Source organism: Canis aureus, chromosome 12 (assembly GCF_053574225.1).
Source record: "Canis aureus isolate CA01 chromosome 12, VMU_Caureus_v.1.0, whole genome shotgun sequence".
NCBI classification, from domain to species: domain Eukaryota; kingdom Metazoa; phylum Chordata; class Mammalia; order Carnivora; family Canidae; genus Canis; species Canis aureus.
Window position 1 is genome coordinate 60,690,260 of NC_135622.1, and position 12,929 is coordinate 60,703,188.

The 12,929-nt window shown below is 41.0% G+C and overlaps 1 long non-coding RNA gene across 1 annotated transcript in view; it reads left to right on the plus strand.

Annotated features, from left to right (window-relative positions):
• The first annotated feature begins 537 nt into the window (after nt 1-537).
• LOC144324730 (uncharacterized) overlaps nt 538-12,929 on the plus strand; it is a 39,444-nt gene continuing 27,052 nt past the window's right edge. Inside the window, exons 1-2 of the long non-coding RNA XR_013390159.1 lie at nt 538-896; nt 2,301-2,578. This is a non-coding gene — a long non-coding RNA (uncharacterized LOC144324730). The remainder of the gene's footprint in view (nt 897-2,300; nt 2,579-12,929) is intronic.

A 12,929-nucleotide genomic window follows, 5' to 3' on the forward strand; every position in this document is an offset into this window, starting at 1 on the left:
ATTAATCTGGAGGACAGTTATCACATCTCTGCAAAAGCTTATTTTAAGGATTTGTCTTACCCCAAGAGAAAGAGAGGGCCTAAAATCAAAGAACATGTAGAGAAGGTATACATGGTATATTTTCATGAATGTTATCCAGAATCCATACAGAGGCTTGAACCATTTCTTATCCTCTGTCTACTAACCAGACTTTCATATCTTTGCAGTTACATATAGCGAGACTCACTGAGAAACCACCTGATATTTATTTTTGAAGTCACAGTGTATTGACTTAACTAAATGTGTTTTAAAAGCCCCCAAATGATGACATTGCTTGTCAATCCACACTGTTAGCAGACAGCTGTTAGGTCTAATCTCTTCTTGGATCTGACTGCTTTCTGGACCCGGGGTTACAAATTCAACTGATTTCAGGGCAGAACTGGTAAGCTGGTAACCTAAATATGGTTCAGTAGCAAGGTGTAATAGGGATGGGTGGGGCCTGTTGCTAAGTACAGAGCCCTGCCCTGTGCAGGTCAAACCCCTACTGGTTTGGGCAGACTTGACCTTCAGGTGGTCACTTTTTAACCCAAGTCTAGGGAGCAACCTATAATCCCCCCTTGCCTATTATGGGATGCCTCTTCTGCTCCCAGCCCTGAAGAAGAAAAAAGAAAAGTGGGTGTTGCCTCGCCCTTCTTCCACTTAGCAAAGGATTCAGGCCCAGCAATCATTTATTTACATCTCCAAGGCACGAGGCCCTGAATTTGATCCAGAGAGGATTGCAAAGCTGAATTCAACAACAGCAACAGAAACAGGACAGCAAAACTGTCTCTATCCTGGAACAGGTTGGTTCTGCTTTCAGATGGGCCTCCAGGGCCCTGGGCAGCACGTGTTGAGTCTTGTCACACTGGCAAACAGAGGTGAGCAAATTCATGCAGGATGTACATGCGTTTTGAAGCAAGAGCACTTAGTATCTGGAGTGACCCTACTTTAGGCTCTGAGAGCTGGAGAGGGTTGCTGTAACTCAGGGATGTGGGATGCTTGAGAGGAGGTCGGAGCTGAGATTTCTGTTGCATGGAGAGTCACAACATGCTTCCTAAGTGTCTTCTCCTCCTGGCTCACTTCAGTGCCAAGTCCTCCTCATCATCGTAGGAGCCAGCTCAGTCCTCACTCATAACATGGAGGTTGCTCACCCCAAGCACTGGATTTTAGACTTGTGTGGGGGATTGTGTTGTGATGTTCTGGGCCAACCCCTGCCCCTGCTGGGGCATGTCAGTACCTGCAGGGCCCATCCACACCCATAAGTAGTGCGGTGAAGGTCAGAGCTCCATTTCCAATCTCAGAGTTCTTTTCCTTTTGCAGTCTTCCTTATCTGAATTACTCACTGTGTTTCTGTACGTGCTGCATTTTGCTATGTAAATGTTTTAATTAAAAAATTATTTTTCATAAGTAAACTGTAAGCTCACTGGGTAGTTAGGCTTCTGCTGTGCCTCTTCACCCAAGTACTTGCTTAATGGGTGCTCCCAAGTCAGTGTTGGAACTGGAGGTGATTTTGAATCCTCAGTGACCCGAGAGCAGTAATTCAAGGAAAAGTGACCTCCAAATCAATATGTGCACATGAAATATTAAGATTATTTCAATGTCCTTATCTGTAAATTAAAATGAAATAATGACCCAGAGGATATTAGGAGGCTTAAATATGGTGATATATGTAAATATACTCTGTAAATTATAGCTCATTGATGAGCGTAAGTAGGTATGATAAGGTGATGATATTTTAAAATGAATGACAGTTTTGAGCATCTCTTGGGTTCTTTATTATCTAACGTGGAGACGAGTATGCTAGGGCCACACAGCAGATAATATTATAAAAGTCTTTAAAAACAAAAGGAAGACCTCTTCTCTGAATTAATAATCTTCTAACAAAAATTTAGTAGGAGAAAACTATAAAGATCAATGTCTTATGGTGCTTCTGTGACATCCATTGCTCTATGCCACCTAAACTGTGCACTCTCACAGATGTACCTGCATTTGCATTGACACATCAAACATTCTGCTTTATGGGGCCAAATACATCATCTGACCTTGGATTTTATGACTCAAGACAATAAAATTCTATCATGGTAAATTTTTACTTTTAAAGTATCATAAATATTAGAAATCATAAGACTGGAAAAATTTGGTTGTAAATGAAATGCTTCTTTCTTTCTTGTCTCTCTAAATTAAAAAAAGTCATTAATGGCCTAATATTAGAGACATGGTAATATGTTATTAGCTTTATTCTTTTATCTGTAAAAAAATTGTGAAACAATTTTTCATCCCAGGTGAAGTGAAAGAGACTTCAAATTAGTGAAGATGGTGCTGATAATGAAGGCTCATCAGAGGCAACCTGTCATGCTTTCAACACCAGCAAAGCCTGGGTGCAAGAGGACTTTGAAGGAGCTGGCTCATACACACATAGGCGTTAGAGCCAGAAGTCTGTCCCCTGCCAGCATATGCACCCAACGTGATGCTTGACCACAAGTGTGGATACTAATGGGCAACACACTGAACCTCATTTTCAAATTTGTGGAAGGAAGTATTCACTGGCTCCCCAATTCAAGTGAGAACAAAGCCTTCTCTTCTTTAACATAAATAGTATAAGACAGAAATAGCTATTGGTTTCAAAACAGGGATGTTTGGGTGTAATGTAGTTATTGTAGCATGGGAACATGGAGTCGCCATGTTAAAGATTGTCTTGGTTGCTTTTATTGGCATCAAGATGGAGAAAAAAGGACTAAGCTTCCTAAAATCCCCTACCTGTAGGAATCCTCTGGTCATTTGCCACTCTGCAGATTCTGATTCGTAGACCTGGGTGGGTCTGGCTTTCTAACAAGCTCCCAGTTGATGCAGGAGCTGCTGGCCTGAGGTCCATTTTGGGAGAAGCAAGGACCGAAGCCTTGCTTTCCAGGATTTAGACTTGTCTTGTTTACATTTAGTGAGTGTGGCCCATGTCTCACACACCCCAGTCTTCCCTAGGACGGGTACTCTTCAGGATAACATATACCTGGTGTCATCCTTGTATTTAATGATTATGAAAGCGTGAATTATCCTTAAAGTAATTATGCTAATGCATTTAAATGGTATGCTTCTATGGTTAGGGAACTCTAATTTGGTATTTCCCATGCTTTGTTGATCATCAGAATCACCTGGGAGCCTTAAAAATCTGATGGGAATCCTCCCCAGCAAAGGAGGGTGGTAGGAGGGAAGGAGAAACTTTTTAATTAAGCCCTGCAGGTGGTTCCGATGTCTACACTCTAGAAGTTTATAAATATTTGCAGTAGGTAATTGATGAAACAAAATCATTTTTTTTTCACTTTCAGTATATGTGAAAGTACAACAAACTGCATCTTCAATGTAAGAACCTTGGGAATGTTGTTTTGTCATAAATTATGAGAGATCCAGTCAAAATACAGAAGGTATAAATATATCAGTGACGGCACCAAAATCCCAGTTTAAAAAAAATGCCCCGGGGATCCCTGGGTGGCTCAGTGGTTGAGCATCTGCCTTTGGCCCAGGGCGTGATCCTGGAGACCTGGGATCGAATCCCACGTCGGGCTCCCGGTGCATGGAGGCTGCTTCTCCCTCTGCCTGTGTCTCTGCCTCTCTCTCTCTCTCTCTCTGTGACTATCATAAATAAATAAAATTAAAAAAAAAATGCCCCATTAAAGTTGACTTATGGCCTGGAAAGGGGCAGGGGGAGTTGGAATGGCAGAGAAAATCATCCCACCCATGTTCCTCCATGTATGAGAGTCCATGCATCTCTGCCTCACTGAAGAGGCTCTTTTGGCCTCCAGACCTCAGGTCAAGGTGGCCGCCATCTTCCCAAGGGAGGAAATAAATCTCCACAGAGAATTATTATGATGTTTTTTCCCACAGAGAATTAACCAACAGCCAATCTACCAAATAGGCACAGTCTATAAACAGAAACTTTGTGCAATTCTCAGTTATGATGAGGTTCAGGAAAATGAAATCAACTGGCAAATTTATTTCTGGCTCCTACATTAATATTCTTAATAAATGCTCATGATTCCTTATTTCTCTCTTTTTGCAGCCCAGGACAGGGAAACAACACTGTTTTAGATTCAGTCCTATTACTTCTGAAGCGTGTGGACTGGTTCAGCCAGACATTTTAATTCATTTAAAGTCTCAGGGTCTTTACAGTTGGTTTTTCTGTGAAAATCAGGTTGCTGGAATTTGAAAACTGAGAAATGACAGATTATCATGATTTCCAGTTTCCTGGGGCCGCTGGCCTTCGGACTCTTGTCTTCACACTTGCACTTCGTGCTTCAGCCGGTGGTTCCTTCTCTATACATGGCTCACCTTCTTTCACCTGCACACAGGGTGGAATTCACACTGATTTGGAGGATTTTTTTTTTTTTTTTACACCTGACTCTTGCTATTCTGTTATTCCCAGCGACTCCTCCCCACCGCTCCCTCCTCTGCCCAAATGAATTTTTCTTGCTCCTGCTTCTGACACATACTGCCTATATTTTGGCCACTTCCTCATGCCTTATTTTTACATCTATTTTGCCTCATCCTCATAGTTATGAGCAACTTGACATCAGGAAGGAGATTTTAGTTACCCTCACAGTCCCTGGTACCGGTGGACACTCAGTGCAAGCCCATCAGTTTGAATCAATCTTCAAATCTGTCCAGAGAGCCTGTTAGTTAGGGTGGGAAGTGGGTGGGGGCGTGGGGGGGTGCTGCTTTCCATTCTCCCTGTTACACACACGGCATGAGTTTTCAGCCAGATGTTGAAAATCATCCTAATCTCATTTGTAAAAGATGTGTGTAAACTTCAAAATTAAAAAAAATAATAATAATAAATTAAGAAATGACAGTGCTACTTTTTGAAACGTCAGGTTTTATTTAGTTTAGAATTCGTGCTTCTCCATTGTAAATGGATCTCAGACATGAACGTAAGGTAAACTCTTTACGAAAAGGAATGATCGAATTCAATGATGCTTTGGGGGCTTAACACACTCTTACCTTTGCTGTTTTAAATTTTAGTCCTTTAAGAATAACTTTTCATGCCTAGGAGAAAGCATCTTGCAGTATTTGCGGTATTCTTTTGAGGCACAATGTGCTAATTCTCTGGGCTAATTTTTCAAAAAACAAAACTTCAAGCTTCCAGAGGATGTGTTAATATGTTGAAAGAATCTCAGAAGGGAATTTTGAAGGTTTGTTTATACTTAAAATGCAGACTTCAGAAAAAACACTCATTTATTGGCCTATTTAATAAGCAGCATTGTCCTGGCATTATTTTTTTTTCATTTATTTTTTGTTTTGTTAACAGTCCATTTGAGGTTTGGTATTGTTTTTGTGGAGTGTTTCTAATGTGAGTATAGCATGACGCTTCTACGGAAGAAAGAAGTCTGTGAATTCACAGCCAGGAAGCTCAGATGGTTGTAGCCCAAACCATGTAGGATCCACACAATCCAGGCACCTGTCTCTCACTGCGGAATAGTGGGATTTGAAATTTAGGAACACAATAAAAAGATTAGATAAGAGAAGCTGAACTCACCTTACAGAATAACAAGCTCCAGGCACCTGTTGTATATTCCGATTTGGTGGTTTTGGGTACAAAAGAGGGTAACTTCTCTCAGCCTCGCATTAAATGACTCCATCTGGAATCTGCAAACATAGAGCCCACCTTTCTTCTGACTTCCCTCCTCCTTGGGAAAAGGAAAAGTTCTCATTCAATGCAGAAATTCAGGCATGGGTACTAATGCCCCAAAGAGAAAATTGAAAGCCAAGAAGACAGCTGAGAACCCTGCAATCTGATCCTCCCGCCAGAGGCTTGGCTTCAGTCTCACTCTCCACTTCAGGCAAGCTGAGCAGCAGGTGTCCCATCCTGTCCTGCAGGAAGGGCGACAGCAGCCCAGGGCCACACCACCTGGGACTCAGGTGGGCAGGAAGCTGTGCCTGGGGCAGGCTGGGAGATGGAGTCCAGTGCCCATCCTTCTGCTCTTGTTTTCTTGGGGAGGAGCATGTCCCTCCTACAGTCAGTCTCAACCCCCACTGGGCTGCTCTTGGATCTTACCCCCAGAAGCCCATTGTCTTCGGCTTTGCCGCCCTGGACAGCAGCGTGAAGAAGGGCTGGCTGTGGGCCTTGTCACTGGCCCTGTGCCGTGTCTGGAACCAGCTCCCCCACCCAATCTGGTGACCCCAGGGGCCCACGCAGGCTCAGCCTAGGGTGAGTTCACCCCCGGTGTCCTTCATTGTTTGCTGACTTTATTTGAGCAAGTTTATGTGAAATGCTCTAATAATTCCTGAATTTAGAGGAAAGGATTAGGATCTCTAGCTTCTTCATCTCAGGAAATTCTTTGCCCTTCTTGCAATTTTTAAACGTTATCCCCAGAAGCTCTCTGGCATTTGATTAAAGAGAGAGAGAGAACGAGAGAGAGAGAGAGAGAGAGAGAGAGAGAGAATACTGGAAGATAGGTGGAACTAGTAGCTTCCTATAGAGTCCAATCCTGGGACTTTTTAGCAGGAGAGAATGATCCACCTGCCTCAGGGGGGTGGGCGTGAAGATGGGTGTTCCGCTTTAAAAAATTCTGCTTCATGGATGTATTTTGTGTCTATTGGTATAGATGAAAACACACACATGCATAGTAGAAAGCAATTAGAAGGAAGTTTACTTAACCTTATAAAAAAAATGACAACAAACAAAATCCCCTTTGGGTTTAAGTTCACCAGGCACCTTTAGTTAGAATAATTACGCATGAATACGTTTCAGCATTACACGTATATCCAGCAACACCCTGTAGATTCTGTACATAGAAATTCCTGACAAAATGCCAGCCCACAAGATGCGTCTCTGCTTAGTCGTTATCCTCTGGTGAGCAACTTTCTCTCCCAGCTCAGCTTAACCACTTGTCTGCTTCCACAAATACCTGCTCTTCGTTTGGGACTCGGGGGTCTTCCTATGAGAAGGGGTAAATTTCGTGCCTTCCCATCGGGGCTTGAAAGGGACTTCCTAACTGAGGAGTGACTAAAAATTAGATTTCTAGGTTAGCAGGAAACCCCAAACTCTCTACTTAGTACTGCTGCCTGTTCTCCCTGAATATGCAATTCATGGCATTTCTGCTCCACTGTTTTGTGCGCAGTGACTTGGGCTCCACGAGGACCAAATATCACGTTATGCTAAACTGAAGCCGAAGCCAGACCGAAGTGTAAATATATAGTGACCTTTAGAAGGAGATAGTAAAAAAAGTAATAAAAAAAGAAATATCATGGTTTTAAAATAAACTACATATATGTGTACACATGTATTTTTATTTTTTTAAAGAGTATTTGTAAGGAAGCGACCTCACCCGGCCAGGAAATTTTGGACAGGCTGTCTCTCAAGTTCCTTGTGGCATGGTGGTTCTTCAAAAAGAAAATCTCCAGATCTTGTTTTAGTCTCATAGTAGGTTTTTTCGGTTTTCATTGACCATAGGCATGTGCCTTTTGCTAATCATTAGTTTCATTTTTCTTGAGTAAATTTAAGCCTTTTTCACGTCCAGTTTTTTGTAGATATGAACTGACCTGACTTCGGTACAGCCTCCAGAGCGCCCAGGTGGATGGAAGGGAAGTCCTGGGTGACAGCTGCTGGTAGAGACCAGGGTGGCTTTCTGTCTGCCTTCCAGCTTATGACTCCCTCCCCTCAGTATCCCAACCCCCAACTTCAAAGACAATGGCTTAGAATAACTAGTCAACAGGACAAACTCCACATCCCATGGAAACAAACCAACCTTCACCGGGACTCAGCAGTTCTGGGCGCTCACAATCTGCTAACTGGGTTTTGCTGCAGGGGTCATGTGAATTATTTCTAGTGTTTTTAACTGACCAAGCTTTGTTTTATGGACTAGCATGTGGTCTATACTGGACGGGACTCCCCGTGCACTCAGGGGGAGTCTGTACTCTGCTGACATTCGGTGGAATCATTTACAGACGTCTGCTGGGTGGAACTAAATTAGAGGGTTGATGAAGCTTTTTATGACCTTGTGGATCTTCTCTCCTATTGTTCTATCCATTAGTGAAAGTGAGAAGCTGACGTCTCCAGCTGTTTTCTTTGAATTGTCTATTTATCCCTTCATTTCTGTCCATTTGTTCTCTATGCATTTTGGTGCTCTGATGTTAGATGGTATGATTATAACTGTCATATACCTCTGATGTATTGGCCCTTCTATCATTATACAATATTCACCTTTATTTCTAAAAACAATTTTTTGGTTTGTTTTAAAAATGCTGTCTGATAATAGTATAACTAGTCTAGCTTTTTCATGGTTTCTGTCTGCCTGATGTATCTTTCTTGATCCTTTTGCTTCCAACCTGTTGGTATCTTTGAATTGAACGTGTGTCTTTCATAGACAGTGTATGTATGGATCTTGCTTTCTTAAAAATTGTATCTGCAGATTTCTGCCTTGGCTTGGCCTGTCTAATCTGTTCATATTTAATGTTATTATTGACATAGCTGTATTTATGTCTGAAAGATTACGTTCGGTTTTCCACACATCATGACTTGTTTCTCTTTCTCCTCTACTTTTTTTTTTTTTTTTTGCATCAAGAGCATATTTTAAAATGCGGCAGTTTAATTTCTGTAATTTTTTTCACTGTATGTTTGAGTCTTTTCCCTAGGTTCTTACCGCAGACAAATTAACTTTTCAGACACACCTTCAGATATATATGACACCAATTCCAAGAACTCTAGAAACATCGCACCTGTATGCTTCTATTCTACTTCCCCTCTTGGAGTGACGTCCTTTGTTATAAATGTGTCCCATCTAAAGATATTACAAACTCAATACTACATTGCTCTAAGTTTTACTCTATGCAGTCTTTTTTTTTTTTTTTTAATAAACTGAGAAAGGAAAAGAGAGTGGGTGTACACTTGCGGCTTTTGTTATATTAACCTCATGATTTTTTTCCTGGATCCCTTCCTTTGTTCTGTGGATCCGACTTACCAACTGAGATCATTTCTTTAATCCAGTAGAATTCTATTCCCATCCATATCCTTTGTGTCATTATTGGAAAATATATTTCTGTGTTTTAGGCCAAACAGTACGTTATATTCTATGTTTTATATAACTGCTTTTTATATCAGTAAGAGAAGAAGGCAGAAGCAATATGCATTTATGCTTTTTTAAAATAATCATATCATTACCTTTTTAAGTACTCTTTGTTCTATCAGGTGGGTTCAAATTAATGTCTGGGATCCTTTTTTTTTTTTTCTGCCTGAAGAACTGCTATTATTATTTCTTTTGGAAGAAGCTCTGTTAGGGACAAATTTCCTGTTTTTGGTGATCTCAGAGTGTCTTTATTGCACCTCCATTTTTATAAGGTAGTTTTACTGGATATGGAATTCTTGATTGATATGTTTATTGTTGAACACTTGGAAGGTGTTGCCCTACTGCATTCTAGCCTCCACTGCCTCTGATAAATCGGCTGTTATCTTATTTGGGTTCACTTGTAAGTGATAAGTCATTTTTTCTTTGGTCATTTGAACATTTCTCCTTGTTTTTGGCTTTCAGAATTTTTACTCTGATTTGCCTTGTGGGTCTCATTGCATTTATTCTACTTGGAGCTTGTGTAGCTTGCTGTGTGGTTAGTGAATGTTTTCAGTAAATTTGGAAAGTTTTCTGTCATTATTTCTTTGAATATTTTTCTGCTCCTTCACTCCTCCGCTTCTGGGAAATACATTGCATGTTTGGTGCATTTAATTTCCCACATTTTTCTGAGGATGCTTGTTTTTCTTCATTCTTTTTTCATTCTGTTATTTGGACTGCATGATATCAAATGATCCTTTTTTCAGTTTTTCTAATGCTTTCTCCTGCCAGCTCAAATCCTCTACTCTTAGAGGGCTCAACAGAGCCCTCTAAGATTTTATTTTTTTAATATAGTTTCTGTATTATTCAATTCCAGAATTCTCATTTGGTTCTTTCAAAAAATAATTTGATACTCTTTATGATGTGGTGTTGTCTTTCTACCTACCATTACATCTTTAGTTTAGTGTTATTGTAGTTTTTTGAACATATTTATGATGGCTACTTTAAAATCTTTCTTAAATCATATATTTGGCCATCCTCACAGGTGGTTTGTTTTTCTTAATTTTCAATTTTCTGGTGCATAGGAAATATTTTTCTTTTTCTCTTTCATATCTTATGAGTTGTGTTGGAAACTGGATGTTTGAGACAGTATCTTATACCAACTCTGGGTACTGGTCCTCTCTTCCAGAGCTTATTATTGTTATTTGTCTTTTTGTCTTGCTTATTCTTTTAATCATTAGCTGTATTATTTTAAGGAAATTTATTTCCCTCCTATAGTGTGAAGAATCTGATAGTGGTCCTCAGGAGTATGGGTTTGGGTATGCCCACAGTCACCCTAGGAGGACAGTGGTGTGGGCAGGGCTCTCTTTGACTATCTCATTTCCTGGCCATACCAAGCTACTAAGCTTCACTAATCTCTGGCTGAATGCTCTGTTGTTTTCAACAAAGTCCTGAGGCATATGCTCCACAAAACAACTCAGTTAGATGTGGACTCCTTTTAAGGGATAGTTACCAAAGTCCCAAGGAGTAATCCTCTGAGCTGTCTCTTATCCTGTTCTTTCCACAAGACTAGCCATCCTATGGGGTTTAGCTTCTATGTGATGTATCTATTGGTCTCCCCTTAATGGTCTTTCATTACCATCTCCATTGTTTTTGGGAGCACTCACACTAGAATTTTCCACACTCTCTCAGTTCTTTTGGGAAAAGATTTAGAGTTCTTTGTTCTATGGCTGTGTGCCCCATCTTCCTCAAGATGAGGTCTCTAAGCCTGGGCTCTGGAGCTGTGTGTGTGGAAGGCAGTGGCAAGATTCTCTTTCAGTGATCCACTCTGGAAGCTGAGCACTTGGTGTAGATAGATCTTCTTGGCTTGCTTCCATCATCATGTCATCACTCTGTGAGCCAGGGTAAGCCTGATCAGGCCTCCAGGGTTCTCAGTGGCACCACACCTGAGGAGGAGTGTAAGTCCAACATTGGGGGCTGGAAGGAAAAATAGAGTTGGTATCTCTTAGCTTCACTTGCTTGGAAGGTAGTCTCAGCAGTCAGTGGTGGAGGCAGGATGAGAAATGCTTGTGTCCTGCCCCTCTTGGGATAACAGCCCTGTGTTCTTGGTTGCAATGGTCTGAGGGAAGTTTTTAATCCCACTGAGCTGTGCAGGTGGAGGGATGGGGCAGGGTATTGATTCACAGACTCCTGCTGTTCTTCCTAAGTTTTAGTACATTTTTCTAACAAATATTTCTTCATTTGATATATGCCTTTAGAACCATTGCCAGACATTGTTATTATTGTTAATAAATAATTTTCACCAGTTTCCTTGGAGAGGGGACCAATGACCTCCTCCACTGTTGTTCTCAAAGTAGAGTGCTCTAAAAACTTTTACGATTATTTTTCTTGCTTAGGAGTTACCCAGTTTTTGGAATATGTTAAACTAACTGTACTTCAGTTTCCACATTTGTTATACAAATTAAAATAAGATCACACATGAGAAATCATAAACTATAAAATAAGATGCACATTAGTCCAATTTTACTCCTTATAGGCAATAGCAAACTAAGTATTATTTTCCAAGCTAATGCAATCATTGGACTTGTTATTACCCTAGAAAAAAAATCTAGGATTGGAGACCTCTCAGCAGGGTCAGAGACAGTTGGTGGCATCTGCCTGGCAGTAGTATTTGGCTTCTCTGTCTTGGTGCTGCCTGACTCTGTTTGCAAGTTAGACTTTACTCAATTCTGTCCATATTTCATCTTGTTCAGTCAAAGGAAACGAAAAGAGGTAGGACACTTCTACCTGGGGTTTGCTATGATGCAATGAGAAATTACTCAAATCAGGGGGCTGAAAGCTATTAGCTGAAGGGATGAGGGAATGTGACAAAAGCAGGGAAGGAATGTATTTTGTTTTGCAGTATCAGCAGTTCCCACCAAAGAGACACCCAGCTAGATGTTTCACCTAATAGCCCCTCATTAAGTGTTTGGTCTGATAGCTCCTTATTTGAGCCAGTTTGAGTAGGTTTGGAGCCAAGGACCTGTGCAGAAGTACCCCCGAGTTGTCCAAAAGTTACCTTTAGCTCATTACAGTGCTAAGATCTCCCACTATGGACAAGGTTTCCCTCTATTTTTTGAACCTGTGATGCATGCACTATCATGTTGACATGGTGGGAATGCAGGCCTAAGTCATAGAATATGTATGAGTTCCTTAATGTATATGTGAGCTCCCTGCCCTCTAATATATGAATAAAATCTTCCTGTACTAACCCCACAGGGAGATCATGCTTTGAGAGCAATCTCCCTTACTTGTTGCAAGTAATAAAAATTATTTGCTCAAACCAAAAGGACTTGGGCTGATCTATTGGCCAACTCACCACAAGTGGCAAGCCCTTTGCATTTGGTGACCCTGGGACCTACTCTGAATGGAAATTGGGGTGGAGAAATGGGAAAATGTGTGAGGTTGACAGAACATTAATTGTTTTGTTCCAGTTTCTTTCCTTAATCTGAAAACTGCTTTTACACTTCCTACTATTTGAACATCTATTATTTTCCAGGAGCTCTGCTAACTTTAGGAGGGAGTAACGATGTCTTTAAGATTTGATTCTTGCTTTCCTACCATTAGCAACTAGATGGGAAGGCAGACAGCACACAACAGAGTTTTGGACAGAGGAAAAGAAGAAGCACCAGAGTTTAGGAAATCACAGCTTAGCTGGGGCCCCCACAAACTGTGGTTGGAGACCAGTTGGCGATTGCAAGGTGGATTGAGGTAGGCTGTGTAGGACTTCAGTAATTACACTAAAGAGTCTGAATTTTTTCCCTGGAAAATAGGTTGTCATCACAGGTTTTTAAGCAATTGAGGAGCATCATGTCCTCCTTATATCCCAGATAAAATGTGTGG